The sequence below is a fragment of the Ambystoma mexicanum genome, chromosome 1p, assembly GCF_040938575.1.
Source record: "Ambystoma mexicanum isolate Mex_15411 chromosome 1p, UKY_AmexF1_1, whole genome shotgun sequence".
NCBI lineage: Eukaryota > Metazoa > Chordata > Amphibia > Caudata > Ambystomatidae > Ambystoma > Ambystoma mexicanum.
In genome coordinates this window covers 1,348,430-1,368,398 of record NC_090921.1, presented here as the reverse complement: position 1 = coordinate 1,368,398, position 19,969 = coordinate 1,348,430, and the positions used below count along the sequence as shown (strand labels likewise).

The 19,969-nt window shown below is 46.3% G+C and overlaps 1 long non-coding RNA gene and 1 other non-coding gene across 2 annotated transcripts in view; one reads left to right on the top strand and one right to left on the bottom strand.

The window, feature by feature from the left end:
* The window catches only part of LOC138563678 (uncharacterized), a 311,901-nt gene that overhangs the window by 248,542 nt on the left and 43,390 nt on the right, over window positions 1-19,969 (top strand). The gene's annotated exons all lie outside the window — the stretch shown is intronic.
* On the bottom strand, window positions 4,306-4,378 carry TRNAR-UCG (transfer RNA arginine (anticodon UCG)). Its single transcript has one exon. It is a non-coding gene; the product is annotated as a tRNA-Arg (tRNA).

Genomic DNA, 19,969 nt, shown 5'->3' with positions numbered 1-19,969 from the left:
AGATGTGTAGAATAAAGCAAAGGCATTTACGGTTGAATGCCATGTCGCTCAGTGGACCGTGTTGTGGCCCACGGTGCCTCCCTGCAAGGCACGCACACTCCCCACAGCCCACTGCACCTCCCCTCCCATCTCAATGCCAGCACAAAACCATTTAGTGACTAATGGGCCACCATTAGCAGTTTTCTGCGGCATTGTGATGGAAGGGGCTGGTCTTAGCTGCAGGGGGACCTAAAGTGTTTTTATTGGTGTGTTTATGCCCCCACCCCAAGTGGCGCAAAAGTGGTCAGAGGGAGCCTCTGACTTCTGTAATGTCACGTAGTACTTTTGTACTACGTGACATTACATTCAGAAGGGGCAGCGCCAGCACCTGACCTGCAGAACTTTCCCCACTTCAATGTGCCGCCCCACAAACTAGGGAATTCCATCCCCTCCAGAGGCTCCAGGGACCAGGGCAATTGCGTTCCCCGGGGCTATTGCACCCCAGACAGTTGCCTACCTCGTCCGGGCCAAGAAACAGGCCTGGCCTCAGCCCTCAGGCAGGGCAGGGCAATTGGCAAATATATTAGTAACATTTGTTGCTTTATTACCTTCCCCAGGCCCCGGTGGTGCCGGAGCTGCTGGCGCCAGCCAGGCCCATGGGCGCACGTGTATGTGCCCTCCTCCAGGCTATGGGCACGCACTAACACTGAAGTGTGGATCTATTGGGGCTGGCTGGCGTTGTCTGCCCCTCCCATTACAGAAAAGAGGAGCAAGTGGGTCACTAAATCCTGAAGTTGTTCCCATCACAAGCACACACTGCCAAGCAGCAGCAGAATCAGCAAATACAAACAGTTGCTGCATCCTGCCCTCTCTGATTGGCCTCGTTTCAGGAAACCCAGCAGTAACTACAGCCTGCCGAGGCAAGCACACTTCTTTCCTCCTGATCCCGTCCTCGCAGGTGAGGCCTATTGCTGCATAGGCGTTTTATTTATTTTAAAATGGTATTGCGGAGATGACTGAGCCATCCAAGAACAGCCTCTGGCGGCCACAAAGCTAGACACTTTTGTCAAGGCTCAAGTAGTCATGAAAAAGGAAGCAAGCACTGGTGGTGGAGATCAAAAGGCCGGTTCTCGGAAGACCTGGGCATAGTGTCACCGTCAGCAGATCTTAGACAGTTGCACATTCCAGCGGGGTTGGCTTGGTCGGTCCGTTGGCCGGGCCAAAATCACTTCGAGGGTGAGGCCCTGGGGGCCAGTACCACGCTTGGGCCGGTTTGGGGGTTACTACGCCCCCCAAGTTCCCGCTCCCGAGCATATTGTTCGCCGTTCCCTCTTTCCTGGACATGCACTGCTGACTTTATTTTAGTGCAAGAGTTTCATACATTTCACTGTTCGCTCAGACTTGTCTTATACTCTTCTTTGTCGTTGTGCTTCTTTTGTTTGGAATAGCAATCATGCTAGTCTAACGAGATAAACAAACATCTACACGAACATGCCTTGTGAATGATGGTGTGAAGGATGGATGCAGGCGCTGGACCAAAAGCTGAGCGAAGTCTGCACAGCAGCTGGCTTTGGAAAGCGACTCAGCAACTACAGTAGAAACCGTCTCCGTAGACGGTTGGCCCGTCTTCCGTATAATGCAAATACCCAGACTTGTAGGATGCATGCTTCACTTTCTTTGTTCCAGTGGGGGCGACATGCTGTAGCATCAATTCATGTCCTTTAAAATACCCCGAACGGTGCAGCTTCCGATCTCCTTTAACACAAACGCTGGGAAATGGCCATACCTAGCTAATGCCACATTAATCAAAGACAGGTCTCTAAAGAATGGTTCAAGTGTTGGGGAATCACCTGCTCACACTTTCTGTCGTGTGACCAACCAGTGCGCAAAAGATGTTTCAGAGCGTGGGGCTCTTGATGCCACACATTTCTGCATTTGATAAACCAGCAGCTAAACACACCCTGGGGAGGTAGTTCCTTCTGCATATCCATTTCTCTCCCAAGCTCGGGACAATGTTCTTTACCATAATGGAGAATGTGAAAAAGTGCAGGGCTGCTAGTCTGGGGGCTGAGGGTGGAGGGCAAAGCGCATTACGCTTGGGGTACACTGGAGATGCTTCCCCTGATACCCGCAGTACTCCAAGTCCCTTGAAATGAAATCCGTCTATACACTGCACAATGTGCAAGGGCCGCTGTTATTCAAGCAGCACGCGACTAGTAATTTGCAAAAAGTAAACTTAACGAGTCCCAAGAAAAGGTCATCTTCCACCCTTTAAGAATTTGATTGTTTTTGTTTTTATGTTGGGATGGTAGACATTGTTTTTCTTTGCGATCTTACATTTTCATGGTGCTGTCGGGAGCTAAAATGAGTGATCACGAAGGAAACATTTAAGAATTTTGAGAGTTCACAAGCATGAGCGAAACGAACCCCAATACTCGAACTGCCATTACTCTGCCGCGGTAATGCACTGCAGTGTGTTTCAATGTAAAGTACACATTGTAATGTCATAATTTTAGAATGCCACCTCTCCAACATTAACATTGGGAGCTATGTTGAATTGTACATGCATGTTAACTCTCTGCATATGTTTAAAGTAGACTTTACCACTCACATGGAGTAGTGATATTGTTTACGTGTGTCCCTCATAAATATATTTAACTTCCCGTGCATATTGCATAAATGCATGTATTTTAATGCTGAGATAGACGGGCTTGTACAGCTATCGATGGGTATGTTGCTGGTGCTTGTTCTTGGAGGTTTGAGTAACACTGTTCAAGACCAGTTCATCACCTTTTAAAAGTAGCTAAATGTTTGAGGTCATACAAATGACATTAGTGTAGATCTGAAATTGTCGATTCTCTGACCTGAGTCACAGCAGCAAACTGGTCATTGTTACTAAAAATGAAGAGCAAAAGCAGATTAACATAACCAGGCCTGTTCGGGTTTGACCCTCTTATTGCTGTTTTCTGAGGTTCATGAAATTCAGCAGATGCTAGCATTGACAATTTTGTTAACTCGTAGTCCCCACTCCCGCTGCTCAGCCCATGACACATGCATGAGATCACAGGTCGGGGGAGGGGCGCGCCAACGATGCTTCCCGCCTGGGGTGCAATCTGTTGTAAGACTGGCCCTGTCAGGAGACACCATGTAATGAAAACTGATAAAACTGCGTTATCGGGGACGTCGACCAACGAAGGACGGGTCTCCCAGTTACAGCAAGAATCTGGCTCTCTATTGTGAAATCTGGAGATCAGCACCTAACAAAGGTCAGCCCTTTGACCGGTCATGTGTGGGAAATGCTTGTGATTTTATTTGACATGATATCCTGCTCTGTTAGATTATTAAGGAAAAGGTTACCAGCAGGAGACGCTGTTTATACTACATGCGTGCATGTTTGGAGCTTGAGATCAGAATCAGCCGGCGTGCTAGCAACTCTACAGTAGTGACCCTGACCCTTGTCTGATTGGTGCATTGCCCCCTGAAGAGCACTTTGCGCCCCCTTGCATCAAAACCTGGCTCTGCCCCTGTCTGGAGAGACACACACTGCGCGCAGTAAATCGACCAACTGGCTTGAATCACAACTCGTCCGCATAGAGAGGACCGTCCAACAATCCTTCCCTTATCACGCACCCACCCTCTGGAACTCGATTGCGGTGTTGTCTCGGAATGCACCTACATTTCACCAATTTCGTAAATCTCTCAAAACAACACCTGACCAAGGAAAATTCCAATGTACGCACATCAGATATACAAACCTCAACACACAGTACTGCACAACTGTTAAAAGATGCCAGCACAAATGCTGGCTACCTACACTCTGTAACAAGAGAATGTTCATACATGGGGGTACTGGCATACACTGACAGAGCCAGTATGAACATATTGCGTATTATTCCTGGCCACGAGTAGGCTGGTATATTTGGGTGTCAGGACTCAGCACAACCCCTTTTTTTCTATGCTAGGTGAAATACTTACGGTTTGATTAAAACACATATATCTTTCACCAAGTTCAGTACATGGTGTGTGCCTGCAGCAGCAAAATCATCATGTGCATTGCAGGTGGCGTGATTCATTCGTTGCTGTTGAGTTTAGAGGGGGCCCAATCGGAGGCCACCACATTTTGGGTTACACCATTGTGTGCGGGCAAAAGGCACCTCCAATTCTTGCACAGTTTCCTAGCAACCCATTCTTCCACAGCTTATATTGTACTAAAACATCAATAAAAATTTAGACTATATCATTTTTCAGCATTTTGCTTAGGCAACTAGTCCTTATAATTGTTTTTGCAGGTCACCCGGCAATTATTTGAAAATTACCAAAAAAAAACGACCACGAAGGGACTCGAACCCTCAATCTTCTGATCCGAAGTCAGACGCCTTATCCATTAGGCCACGCGGTCCTCGCAAGACGATCGTTCTGCTTTGTATATAGGTGTGGCTGGCCACCACTGCACGATCTTTCTTATTATTATATCTATAAATGACGTCCAAATTATAAGAAAAACATTCGAAATGCCCGTTTAATCGTGCACTATTTTCAGATTCATTTTTGGATATCGTGGGCTATAAACGTTTCAATGGTTCATCGTTCTATAGTAATGTGTAGTTCCAGAGCAACGCAAGCAGTTCTCGAATCTCATAAGAAGTGTTTTTCGGAACAGATTTACTTGCCCCCAGTGCCCCCGAATCAATGCCTGCTTTAACCACCGCGCTCAGAGAAATGTTTGGCGGGAAGCGCCGCGGCAGCGGCACATGAACAGCACAGCTGCAGCGATGCGATGTTAATGATAGCCAACAGGTGGCGCTGTATCTAAAAACTTAGCTTTGTGCGCAGTGCGCACACGCATCTTGCGCCACCAGCTGCAGATCCTTCCCACCTGCTGTCACAGCCTTTGTTGTAATAGTCCTACAGATCCCCCTTCAGTGAAAGAAAACATGAACTCTGGGTAATTGCCATTTCAGTCTCTATTTCAAAATGAAAAGGCCGGAGAGCTACGTCCTAGGAATGCCCCACCCACCCGCTCGCAAGGCCACGCCCACACGCTCGCAAAGTCACGCCCACACGCTCGCAAGGTCACGCTCGCACGGCCGCGCCCACACGTTCGCAAGGCCACGCCCTACACGCTCAGTTGTGCGCAGTACTGCACTTTGTCAGTATCGCGTATTTGCTAAACAGTGTATTGGCACATTGTGATATCAGAACCTTTGTGATCTGCAATGATATTGTGCAGCTTGCTGTTCAGTGCCGAGTGTCTGCACTGCGTTTGAAAAGTACGAACATAGGCTGGGAGAGGTCAGCACTTAAGAGTGTGTTTTAAAAGTGTTCTGAAAATCTCTGAGTACACACGCATTTGAAAATGATCAGGGTATTATGATGAGGTATGGTACCATGCTTGAGCTGGAGGGCAAGACTAGGCTGACTATAGAGGCCAGGGACCAGGCCCGGCGCTAGGCGTGTGCAGCATGTGCGGCTGCACTTGGCCCCGCACCTGCTAGGGCCCTGAGCAGAGGGAGCTGTTGACCCCCTCTTGCAGGCTGCAGCGTGGGCCATGTTCTCAGAGTCCCTAAGTGCGGCTGCACTTGGCCCTGCACCTGTTAGGGACCCACGCAGAGGGTGCTTTTGACCCCATCTTGCAGGCTGCAGCGTGGGCCATGTTCTCAGAGCCCCTAAGTGCGGCTACAATTGGCCCAGCACCTTCTAGGGCCCCCACGCTGAGGGTGCCTTTGACTCCCTCTTGCAGGCTATAGCGTGGGCCATGTTCTCAGAGTCCCTAAGTGCGGCTGCACTTGGCCCTGCACCTATTAGGGCCCCACGTAGAGGGTGCTGTTTGTTAAGACGGATTTCTGAACTCTGTCCTGGTGGCGCAGAAGTTCAGAAGGCCAACCTAATTACTTGGAACAGGGTAACATCTGGACGAGCCAGACCAATCAAGGTAGCGATCGCGGCGGTCAAGACTAGGTCTCAAGAGGGGTGAGGGTGACTGAAAGCCCGCAATGAGCACACAAAGCAAGAGCGCTTACAAACTACTCCAAACAGTTGTTATATCAAAAATATATACACATTTATTTTAAGGCCTTTAAAATAATGACCGTAGCGAGAAAATCACAATATCACAGTATTAAGCCAACACATACCATATCAACACAATATATATACAAATACGACAGTCTCAAGCATTAGAGGCACGAAATGTGTAGTCCACCTGCAAGGGAAGGAAAACAGGCAGTGCGATAATGCTTTAGACTCAGTTCGCCTTCAGAGGCACCTAACTAGATGGAAGTCCGAGCCCTGCGAAGAGTGGAGCCTTGTGCTCAAAGTACCTGCACACGCTGGTGCCAACGGGCAAAAGGAGAAGCTCTTCGGAGGAAGTCAGGCAGTTCGGGTTAGTGCACACAGAAGAAGAACAGGTTCCGCGACTCAAGCGCAGCCTCCACAGCGAGCAGAAGCAGAGCGCGAGTACGGACAAACGGGTGCTGTTTTTACACAGCGGGGAAAAGCAATGGGCTACTGCAGGAGGGCTACCAGATCCTAGCTATACTACTCACCGGTCCCCGATGCAAGCAGACCCAGGCTTCTCCACGTTAGTTTCAGCAGCTGGCAGGTTCAGAAGAGTCGGGAAGTGCCTCGTCGTCGTGTAGAGCAAAAAGACGTCCCAATCGAAGAAACCTGCACAGTTTTGTCACCACTGCAGGGCAACGGAGCGGCCGTGTGTATCCGAGCCAAATGTACACTACTCACTTCAGACTTGGGAACGCCAAGTGTACGAAGCGTGTGAGAGTGACCAGGACTCGAAATACAACACAACCTGGCGGCGGTTACAGAGCAGGACTCCCTTGTAAGCTGGTCAGTCAACTGGATGGCCCAGAGACACTTCCGAAGGCTTACTTGGCAGGAGATGATGAAGTCGCCGGGAATAGCTGTTCCTGCTATTCCAAAGGTCGAAGCACCAGTACAGGCCTTCTGGTTCGATCAAAGGAGGAAAGGGTTTCACAGGACGACAGCAGTGCAAAGGAGGATTCCTTCAGCGGGTCACCAGCGATTCCTCGGTCCAGCCTCGTGGTTGCAGGATACTTGGCTCCTGTATTCCTTCGTTCGTGAGAACTCAGGAGATCGACATGGTAGTGGTGTTTCCAGCTCCCTCTTATCCACGGTTCCCTTCGCGCCAAAACGGAGGGGAGCCATGGGAGATCTGCTCATCAACACACATACCATACGTGGACCAATCACAGACCACGGTGGTCCCAGGCATTCACACCACCCTAGACTCTCTGGCACCCAGGATGTGTATTGGGACCAGACATCCCAGCCCACACCCTGGAGGCACACAAACGACATGTAGAAGCCTGCGAAAGCAACCACGTTTCGCGGGAAAGTACATGCCCAAATAAGGAAGGGCCCGGGTCGCTCGACCTGGGGAAGGTGAAAGGAGCAAGACGGTCAGTGGACAGGACAAAGGAGCCTCGTGGTCTGGCCATTTTGGGAGCCAGGCCACCATTTTGGGTTCAGTGCGAAAAACGCGCTCAGAACGCCAAAAGGAGCTCAAAATACACAAATCGATCGCTGCCACCATTCCAGTCTCTGAATGACTTGCACCGATCCAAATACCATCCTAAAAGAGTATCTAGGGCCTGTAGAAGGCTAGAGACCCAAGAGAGCTGTAACTTAGCTTACAGTGCCCTCTTGTGTCATGTTGCACTAAAGCCGCAACATGATAAAAGAAACTACGGGAAACAGCGTTCCCCGGTACTGACTGTCTTAAGGGCATGTCAGTTTCCCCGTAAGAAAAGGAGCGAAAGCCCAGAGGAGTGCGGCAGAAGGCTGCACTTCTCTGGCAAAGTCAGGAACAAGGTGAAAACAACAGCAAAAAGTTTAGGGGTTGCCACATGGAAGGAAAATTACCTACAATTATGAAATCTTTCCTAACACTGTTGACCCCCTCTTGCAGGCTGCAGCGTGGGCCATGTTCTCAGAGTCCCTAAGTGCCGCTACACTTGGCCCAGCACCTGCTAGGGCCCCCACGCTGAGGGTGCTGTTGACACCCTCTTGCAGGATGTAGCGTGGGCCATGTTCTCAGAGTCCCTAAGTGCGGCTGCACTTGGCCCTGCACTTGTTAGGGCCCCACGCAGAGGGTGCTTTTGACCCCATCTTGCAGGCTGCAGCGCGGGCCGTGTTATCAGAGTCCCTAAGTGCGGCTACACTTGGCCCAGCACCTGCTAGGGCCCCCACGCTGAGGGTGCTGTTTACCCCATCTTGCAGGCTGCAGCGTGGGTTGTGTTCTCAGAGTCCCTAAGTGCGGCTACACTTGGCCCCGCACAGAGGGGGCCGTTGACTCCCTCTTGCAGGCTGCAGTGTGGGCCGTGTGCTCAGAGTCCCTAAGCTTGCTGCAGTACACTCTGGGCACAAAGGTGGCACACGCTGCAGCATGCATGGTGACAAGAAGCTTGCCAGAATATCATTTTCAAAAGCGGCAGTCCCTCGAGGTTTGGCTCCCTTTTGTCTCTTCATGTAAGGTAACGTGTCACCTGTCAACCTCCTGCTGTGACTCTGAAGAGACAAACCCCCACCCCGTCCCAGCAGCCCGATAGGCACTGCGGGCCTCATTAGCACTGCTGTTCACTTTATTTCCTAAAGCAGAGCGTTTAACTTGGGTGCAATTTACTATTGATGGCCTATTTAAGAGACCATTGTTGTGTTAACCGCAAAGGGACATTTTTATTTTGAAAGCACATGCAAAGCAGCAGTTAGCTGCCTAAAATCTGTGCCTTCCTCCAGCATAATGAAATATATTGCACAAAAACGTTTTAGCTATTTTCCTTATTTCCACATGTTTATATTTCCCAAGCCAAAAAGCGTTTATTTAGAATGTAACATTTTCCTCACATTATATATGAAGCATGCAAGTGAGCCATGCATATTTACAAGGATTTGACAAGCGAGGTTGTTATCCTGGAGACTGGAGGAGATATTTTCTCTGGTTCTGGCACTGTACTGATTTTCAGAGCACAAGTCAGTACATGTGGGTGGACAGGGTCCGCCCACTTTTTTCAATGGGTAGACACAAACCCGGTTTTGTGATTTTGAGGCCAGCATTAAAAAAAAGGTTGCTTGCTCAAGTGTTCAGCTACTAGGATTTCACAGCAGGTTGTCATGTTTACAATGCAGATGCTTACCCACAAGAACAAATAAAAGTGCCATTAAAGCGTACGTCTCATGTTTGGATTTTGTTTTCCTTGGAATATTTCATCATAAATTGTTGGGCTTAAAAGGAAGGCACCTTTTATAATTCGCTAGTGTAGTTATTTGATATTCTCCTCTCAGATTACCATGTATTCGCTGTTGCCTACATACGTAGTGGTCATTATATTGTGATGTCACTTCTTGTGATGTTACTTTCTGTGATGTTATCAAATACAAATTAAGGGGCCCGCACTTAATTTGCCGCATTTGGGCCTGCAAATCCTTGGGTTGGCCTTGCCAGGGCCTGCCACTGTATTGCAGGTCCACTCGGTATACAGCGGATCCCATAGCCCATCCACGAGCCCTATACACTATCAAACACTGATATCCCGCTAACCTGCCAATCACGTAGATGCTCGGATGGGCGAAAAACCCAGAGACACCACGCTTTTCTTCTCCAGAGACCCAGAGAAGAGCATACAAACCCAGAGTCTCCAGGTTAAACCCGGGGGTTAGGCAGGTTTATTTCAGGTGTGGAGTATTCCAAGTGAAACACGGAAATCAAATCTATAACACACATTTTTCCCCTCGAAAAATGTAATTGTTTATTTATTTATTTAATGTGATACAGTTTTGCAAAGAAAAGAAAAACACATACTTTTCACATAATTAATTAATTGAATCACAGTAAAAGAAATCTAAAACAGTGCTACAACTGAAATAAAACAAAATGTACATGCAATTGATAGACATTCAAATAATCACCAAAAGCATACATATAATCACTGCTCTAATGGGGGTACAAAAACTCCAACCACAGTCAGGGTCTGTTAATTGAGGTTATTCGTCAGGACCAGTTACCGGCACGGCCCTATCTTGAGTAGACCACAATTCTTCTGCCACAGACTAGATACAAAGACATATGCAGGCTTTCATTCTGAGTATTAATGCATTGATACCTAAATGGTGTACAAACCTGCCATAATGCTTTATATAGCTGATTCCCATAATTGGGCATTCGATTAATAATTAATAACTAATATATTAATATATTAATAACTAATATATGCTTAGCAGATTCACAGACCGTTCCATTCATATATATTCTGTGCCCGGCCACGCGTTGCTGTGGCTCAGTCTGGTTAAATGGAAAAGAAAGAAAAGGGAAAGCGCACGTTTGTAATATGTTTAATTTCACAATGCTTGTGGGTAGTTTTTAATAGCTCTGGTGGTTCTCCAAGTTGAGGCAGTTTAATTTTCACGGCGGCGCAACACTTTCCTTTCGTTCCACCATCAAATTTCAGAGCCTTCCAATAAGGACACACTTCAGCCATGGTGCCGATGAGAACATGTCTCAAACTATAATCATCAGCTGGGTTGTACCGGAATGCAAGGCGATTGAGTCTGAGCACGGAGTCGTGTTTGACGCTGATCTGCTCAGCCACTCTCAGCCTGTCATGTTCGAAGCAGATCTGAAGCTGCAGAACGCAATCGGCGCGCTAGCAACCGTGCATCCTAAAGTCTGGCTGGACGTCGATCTGCTGCTTCCCCGGCACGTATTTGAGCCAGCGTGTGTTGCTTTCACGTCCAACAGATGGCAATGGTTTGCAGTCAAATGTTTTGTATAGCGTGTGCTGCTTTTACGTCCAACAGATGGTGCTATTTTTCAGAAAAATCATGTTTTTACCTGTCACAGGTGTGACATCTATGTATAGTAGGTATATAAAAACACGTGCCTATTTGAATGCAACGTTGTGTCAAAATTTCAAAGCAATCGGTGAAGAACTTTCAGAGATTTAAGGTTTTGAACAAACAAACATTTACATTTTTATTTATATAGATGTGCGTTTGCCCTTGGGAATTTGCCACTAAACACCAACTGCGGCCAATACAGGTAGATGATCAATTCTGAGTAGCAGAATAATCTCCTTAGGTTGGCTGATGGACATAAATTCAGATATTTTTGTGACCTCTTAAACGTATACAATACATTCTGAATGAATTTATAGCTTTTCAGGCTATCCAGGGAAACATCATTTCAATACTAATCCCAATTATCTACGCGCTTTCCCAGAATATATTTCAGGTTTTCATGTTCTTCTCCCCATTTAGGGGTCAAGACAATATCTGCAAATAATGTGTCCATACTTTTCTTAATCAGAGAGCAACCTCTTTCTCTTCGAATATCCTCTCCCATACTGTACAGGAGCAAATTTACTGGGGCGTTTAGCATTTTGACATGTAATTCAGCCCTCTTTTTCCAGACCAGTGATTTTAATGGTAGGAGAACCAACTCTAACCTCAAAACAGCCATAGGAATACACTGAGGGAGCCCCAATAACTTCCTCCAAAACTTTCCTTCAATAGTTTGAAGCCACTTCAAATCCATACTAATCAGAGGTGACAATCCATAGGTTACCATAGGGACCATCATACACTGTATGTATAATTGACATGCACCCCATATGGAGTACCCACTCTTTTTACACGTGAATTGGTGAATCAATGCATTTCCCTGTGCTGCTTTAGCCATGCGTGACTGGATACATAAGTGATAATCCCCCTTCGCATCAAACTCCACCCCCAGATATTTGTATGATGGAGTATAACATATCTGAAGGGTCCAAAGATATATGCGTGGGCGGGCTATCTTTCCGCCAGTGTAAACCATCAGCAAGGTTTTTTTCACGATTAATAATCAGACCCTTTGTGTCAGCATATAGTCAAAGCGCTTCAGCTGATCTCTGTGGACCACTGAATGTATGACCTAGTATAATTAAATCATCTGCGTATGCTAACACAGAACAGTGTGCATTGCCAATTTTAGGGGGACAGTTATGGACCAACTGGATTGATTGTTTGGATTTTGAATCGTTTTAATCAACTGGATTGATTGTTGGATTATTCAAACATCCATGCTGCCCCAGCATAAGACATAAACATTTACTGTTCCAGTGAAAGTATTGCAGCTTTTATATCAGCAAACAACAACCCTGCCCAACTAGAGTCGACTAAACACAACTCTGAGGCGTGTGATCGCTACACTTCACTTGAAGTGTCCTTTTGGTAAAATAGGAAATTACTAGTAGTTCCACAGGTGTCACTTAGCTCCTAAAGCTTTGGACCCTCTGTTGAGAATCTGTGCTCATTGCAATCAACTAAGTGTTCCTTAATGGACGTTACTGTACCGGCAACAGTACTTGGTAGCAGCATCAGCTCATACCACACATTTTTCTTACCACACATATCATAAAAATGCTATGCCAACATAGTCGACCAAGTGTTTTTCCCAAACTATGCTGACGACACTCAGCTAGTCATGGAATTGAGCGGTGATTATGTTAAGGACAGTATTACACTGAACACCCTCTACAAGAATAATGAATAGTGGATGAATAACAACTGGATGTGCCTTAACAGCAATAAGACCGAGTTAATGGTATTTGGATCCACCCAGGCGCGTGCCAAATTGACATCTGACTACAAAGCATTTCAAATCAAGGAATCTTGCATTGAAGTAGTTAGTAAGGTTAAAATACTTGGCATGGCTCTGGAAGCTTCACTCAACCAGATGCTCAAGCCATGTATCTCAGCAAAAATTGCAACTACTACATTAGACTCCTCAAAGCAATTAGCCCCCTTCTCAATGAAAAGAATTGCGCCACTATCGCCAGAGCCACCATTTTATCGTGTTTTGACTATGGTAACGCACTCCCTGCTGGTGCCAGCAAGCAAAGCCTACACAAGTACCAATTGATTCAAAATCAGGCGATAAGAGTTATCAAACAAAAATCAAGGAGAGATCACATTAGCGAAGCTAAGCCAGACGCGACCTACATTGGTTGAAAATGGAAGACCGCGTACAATTCAAGTCCCTGTGCCTAATCCATAAATGTCTATATGGAAAAGCACCCGCCTACCTAATGACCAAACTCACACATTACAACCCGACTAGAACTTTAAGATCTGAAGCCAAGGGCTCGATAACAACCATAAAATTTAAAAAAGAACTAGGTCTAGGAAGAGCTTTCCCCACCTGTGCGGCAACCTTCTGGAACAAACTACCGACATGTCTCAGACTGGAAACAAACCTCTACTCTTTCCGCAAAAAACTTAAACCATACTCTTTAAATAATCCCAGATAAGATTCCTCGTCCGCTGCTGGCTTAATCTCTCTATGTGCTGACTTGTCCCGCTTACTGTCTTGTCTTTTCACTATGTGTCCTTGTCTTCATGTAGGCGCCCCGATGCTTGTGAGCAGTCAGCGCAATACAAATAAACAAATAAAAAAATAAAATAAAAGTCGAGAAAACTCCCTGGCCACCACTATCAGCATGTGCCTTAAAGAAGGCTACTTGTGGAACTCAATCTCGCGTGGCCGGTAAACAGGAACTCCAGGACGGTAGAGCAGCCAGGAGGGAGCCAGGAACAAGGAAACGAAGGTTCGTAGAACTGAAAGCAGATGCGATGAGCATGGAGCAAGGAAACAAGCTACCAAGCGTTGAGACGCACATAGTCTCGTTTAGCTGGCGCTAAAAAGATGACGCGCTGGAAATGCTTGGAAGACTGGACCGCAGCACTGCACAAGCCGGTAGTGGTGGCGGCCATGTTAGGAGTAAAGATGGCCGTCGCCAGTACAGAGCAAGCCCTCCATGCAGCCCAGAAGGGGCAGATTGCGTGAGTCATGGCACTTCTCTCTCGTTCTCTCTCTTTCTCTATTCTTCCCTTTAGCGCGACTCACTGTACATGGTACACCCTGGATGTTCTGATCTCCTCAGACCTCCCCTTCTTCAACCATCTCACCACTCCTCTCTCTTGGAGTGATCATGTTCTCCTTTCTTCCCACCTCTCTCTCTCTTCCCTGCAGGTCAAGCTGACTCCAGCACAGCCACCTACCTTCTCTGTCAACCGACCCATGAAATGTGTGTCAGATGAGGGTTTTGCCGCTACTTTCTCTCCTCCTCCTGCACCTTTGGCGGACTCACACCCTGACACAGCCCTCTCTAACCTTCATCTCTCTATCTCTAACACTCTGGATGTCCTTGCCCCTGTCATGAGGATCCGATGGAAGCCCAAATCCAAGTGCAACTCTTGGTACGATTCCAGCGTCGCTGCACTTAAAGGCAAGTGTAGGGCGGCAGAGGGGAATTGGAGGGCATCAGGCGTACCCCAGCGAAACTGGCCTGCTGCCTGCTCCAAAGGCAGTACAGAGAGCCTACATTCAAGCACGCAGCTCTGCGGCATTAAATAACTCGGCCGAACTTTTCAAAATCTGGAAGGAGCTTGCCAATACGGCTGCACATCCTTGGCCTCTCATTTCAATACTAAAACTCAGGACATCCTGTCCACCCTCTCTTCCTCTACCTCCTCTCCCTCCTCCTCTACCACTCCTGGCCTGTCTGAGGCTGTCTCTCCACCTCCTTTCCCCTCCGAAGCACGGACACTGCTCTCCTGAACACACGTGAAGACTTGCTCTCCAATCTTGACTCTAATCTCCCTTCTGTCCTGATTTTCCTCGATCTATCCTATGCTTTTGACACAGTAAACCATGCCATCCTGTTCAATCTCCTCCGTGACAACCTTGGTATTACTGATCAGGCCCTGGCTGACCTCTTTTCTAACTGACTGACCCTCTCAGGTCCAACTAGGGTCCTTCCTCTCTTCCACCTCTCTCGCTACTTGTGGTGTTCACCAGGGATCTAACCTCTATCTCTGGCTCTTCAAATACTACCTGACACCTCTTGCCCACTGCATTGCTACTTTCTGCTCCAATTCTCAATGTTATGCAGATGACACTCAGCTCTCTTTCAGGCTCCCCTCGGCCACCTCTGCTTCTTCTCTCATACCAGACAGTCTGTCCACAATTCAGGTATGGTGTGCTGCCAATAGTCTCTGCCTTAATGCCAGTAAGACTGAGATTCTCCTCATTGGGGCACCCGCTCCTTCCTTTTCTCTCGCTCTCTGGCCGCCCACTCTGGGCCCTCTTCCTGCTCCTTCCTGTGAGACTAAGAACCTTGGTGTCATCTTCGACTCCACCCTCTCCTTCTCTCCTCACATCTCTGACATCTCTAAGAAGTCAAACTATCAGCTGCACCTCAGAAGAGGTATTCTTCCTTTTCTCACTTTCCCCCAGAGGTTCACTGTCTCCAGAGCTCTGGTCTTCTCTAGGCTGGACTATTACAACAGCCTCTTTCTAAATCTTCCTGCCTCTACTCTTTGATCTTTACGTCTTATCCAGAACAGGATTGTGAGACTTTTTTATTTTTATTGTACATGCTTTATTACAAACCTTTACAAATAATTATTTCAACAAAGAGATACAAAAATAAGATATACATTGTTCACATAGAATCATATTAAAGAGAAAGAAAAAAGAGAGAAAAGCAATCTAGTGAAAAACTTAAAAAGAAACCATCGCATAATGAAGAGAATAATATTCACATTATGTAGAAGCAATATACAATAAATAACAACAATGTCAATGACAATAAAAAAGAGCACATTAAAACCAGTAAAACATCAAGACAAAGATCAAATATACATTTGTTTCACTTATTTTGGAAAATTATTTCAAAGTAGAATATTTATCAGTGCCTACAATCAAAGTACTTTCAAATCTAAAGATTCAGTGATTTAATGAAACCCGAAAGAGCCAGCCCTTCCCGAGTATTAGGAATTTCAAGGCAGTGTTTCCATATAAGATCATCATCAAGCATAGTTAAATTCTTTGCTAGGGACCCCAGGTACTTAACTCTCAGCCCTCAATGGAACACACTCAACCACAAGATGTCCTAAGGTCTCCAGTTTCTCCAAACAGAACCTGCAACCAGCTGAGTCTGCCAAAATGAAGGATCTACGCAGTTGGATTTCCCTAGCAAGTAATAAATTCCACCGGGCCCTTAATAGGATACCTCTGTAGAAGCGATTTGGAAATTGGAGCAAGATCTCAGTTAAAGAGCATCTGCGTCTATGCTCATGAGCTAGGTGACTCAGGGATGGATAGGAGTGAAAGGCATCAATGGTCTGGATCCAAATGAAATCAAGCAAAGCTCGCTTAGCCTTCATAGGATTTGAGATCAAGGTCTCCAGAGTCACACCAATCTCATTTAGAACATATTCTGATGCAATTTTAAAGATACTTAGTACTCGGGAATGATCCAAATGTCTGCCCATCAATTGATATAACGAGTCTCGAATGGGAGACTTCATTTTCGAGTACAAGGAGAGATAGGCCCATTGCACCCTTGTCCACAAGGACACAATGCCCAATTCCAAGCAGATAGCTGACAACGTCACCGCGTTGGAGAACCCAAGTATTCTCCTCCATAATTTCCCCTCAATTGTGCTCAAGATTTTACAAATATTATCAGATTTTAATTCTAGACCATAGATTCATTTTGGGACAATGTTTCCTTCATAGAACATCATTGTGGGTTTGAGGGAGAATATTCCAGATTTTCGGTCGATCTTCACAATCTGAGCTTCCAATAAATTATGCCTTATGGATAAGGGCTCATTTACTATCTTAGATCCCCTGTGTGCAGAGAAATTAAAGCCCAGATATCGGACTGTATCTGAAAAATTGAGGGACATACCTCCAACAGAGCACATAGATCCTTTAGGATGTGCCTTCACCTTTCTAAAACATTAGATCTTCGTTTTAGTAGGATTGATAACCAGTCCATTGTCCCTGGCATAGTTCTCAAAAAATGTCAGTGTTCTTTGCAGCCGACCTTAGTTAGATCAAAGATAAGCAGGTTGTCTGCATAGACAAGTCATACAATTTTATCTTAACTAATTATTGGGGCGACTAGCCCTTCTTTGGCAAGTGTTAGCATAACATCAGAGAAATACTGATTAAATAGTCAGGGGGCAGGTCACAGCCCCGTCTCACTCCCCGGTAAGACCGTATTCTCCTTGAGATATCCCCTTTTTGGCTGAGACGAACCTGGATGCCACAGTTATTATACACCCCACTAACCAATCTCAGCGGCCTACCAGGCATCCCCCATTTAGCCAATTTAGCCCATAACGGCCACGATCAACGCAGTGAAATGCGGTCATCAGGTCTATTGAAGCCAATTAGGTATACGCCCTAGTTTGTAACCAGGCCTCTTCTTGAATACATTTAAGAATGAGGCCTTTAATATTGGTGGAATGCCCTTTCCTGAAGCCAGTCTGGAATTGGTCCAGGGTGTGAACAGTAGAGGCCCAATCCTCAAGATGCAAGAGCAGGAACGCTGAAAAGATTTTACAATCGGCGTTGATTAGTGAGATTGGTCGATAGTTACTAGGGTCAGTCCTGCCCCCACACTTGAAGATGGGGATCACACTGGCAGTATTCTAGGAGATAGGTGTAGTCCCAGTACTTAGCATATCTTTAAATTCCAAATACAAGAGATTCGCGCAGATGTTACACTCATCTTTGAAGGTGTTATTAGTGAGCCCATTAGGACCTGGGGCTTGTGATCTCTTGCATTTGGTAATCAGATCGTGGATGATATCAAGATCCAATTGTGGTCCCAAGTGGCAGTTCCTACCTGTTCCGGGATAGTCACATTCGAGATTGATGGTAGCCCAAACCTATGCTTATACAACTGCACCCAGTCCTGTTTTGATATTGAGTTGAGTCGCGAGATTGTGTAATTCGGGTCTTGCCCATTGACTAGGTGCCAGAAGGCACTAACTTCAGCATTGATCAGAATTCCCAGCATCATTTCTGCATCATGCTGAAGGGGAGAGTGTTTTGAAGCTTTACAATCGTTTTTATAGGCCTGCCTAGCCATCCTGATGAGTTCATTACAAGTTGCCTGATCAGAATTGGTCCGATGAATAGATTTTATCTCCCTCCCTAGGCTCTTCTTTGCATCTGCTAATTCAATGTTATAGCAATGAGTATGTCTAACTGGTTGTTTTCTTGAGTTTCCAGTCCCTGCTGCTAGGCCAATTACTAGTGCGCCAACAAACGTCTGAAACTCATTTGCATTGAAAGTATTAAGTTTCCATTCAAAGGTTGATAGACTGAGTATGTTTCTTAAATTTGATTTCAGAAGACGGATGAGAGAGTCAGTCCATCTAAGTGCATTACTAGCCATGTTAGGAGTGACTAGCGGCTGTGACTGGCATTCTCTAGTAGCCAAACCCGATCAAATTGGGCCGTCAAGATTGAGTGGTCACTCCAGTCATTTCTCAATAGATCGAATGACTGGCAATGGTTCATTAGGAAAGGGTTAAAAAAAATATAATCATTGAGGGAAGAGCTATTGCCTCTATGCCAAGTGTGCCAAACAGAGGCTGTTTGTGCATCAGCCTTCCTTCCTATTAGAGGCTGTAGTCCCCAACCCTCAAGCCCTTCTTTCCATATTTGTCCAAAAGATCTCCCATCAAACTTCCCAGCAATTGGCACCTAAAAGTTCCAGAGAGATTTTTGGGGATCACAGACAGCATGGAGGTCACCAGCCACAATGATTCTCCCATTCACGGTACTCCCAAACCAATCGTCAATTACATGGCACACTTTCTCTGCAAAAGGCTCTAGTTTAGCAATGCCCCTATGCCCGCAGCTGTTAATGATTAACATTTTAGCCTTATCCGCAATAGAGGAGACCTCAACTCCCAAGGCACCAAATGGTAAATTTACAATTTATTCCCCACTTAAACCCAAGGAATTCTCAATTGCAATGAGCAGACCCCCTGATGGCCTGCCACCAGCACTTTCTTTAGCAGATTGCACAAATACACTAAATCCATACAGAATAGGGGCAGAAGTCAGCCACATCTCCTGTAGACATATGGGACCAATTTTTGGCACAATGTGGAGATTATGGTTGCCCAATCCATATCCTTCCCACCCCTTTTTTCCAATCTCCAACCAAGATTCACTATATCCAACTCTTGGGGTACCTTATTCTGGTCCTCACCATTAAGACTCTGGCCCCTCATCTTCTCATCCACCAACTGAACTTCGAATCCCAAAGCCAATAGGGCCTCAGCCTGAGTAAGGATAAGATCCCTGATCAGAGGAGAGGCCAGGTGGACTATACTAATATCCACTTGATCTTTCTCCGGGAAGGAAACTCTCCCAATGTCAGATAGGCCACTAGGGAAAGGGAAGGGATCATTGAGAATATAGTGAGAATATTAGGGTGGTTAAGACACACATTATGGCCAGGTTCGAGTTTGCTACTAATCTTAATTTGAGCGAGCCCATTTTTGTTGCCCTTTTCCACCAGTCCCTATCCCAGGCAGCCACTGGATTTAAACATATTTAGGCCATTTCCTTAGTGTTATCTGAGGGAATATAGGGCCTGCCACTTCTGTAAGGCAGGGGCTTAGGACAGTCCCTAGGGACTTATTTATTGAGATAATGAAGACGTTGTAATAGAGCCTTCAACCCGGCGGAGACTCGTGGGTGATTGGTCTCAACTGGTAGGATAACCAAATCTTCCAAGTATCTTGATTTCCCACTACCACACCCTGCCTTTGTGTTACAAGTACTTAGTCCAGAAACTGGAGTGAACATTGGATCCACAGTGGACATCCCTAGACCCTCAGTGTGACAAGGAGCCGCGGGCTTGTCAACCCCATCTTTATGGGTCGAATAATTTGAGGTAGATGCTCCTTCTCTAGGACCCCAGATGGATTCAATACATTCAAGAATTTCCCCAGGTGGATGAACTGCCACAGCTCCCCCACCCATTGGTCGTACTGGTACAGATATTAAAGCATTTTCCCCAGGTGGATATGATCTCACATGCCCCCCCAAATATTGGTCGCCCAGATTCGGAGATTACAGCCTTTTCCCTGGCTCCCA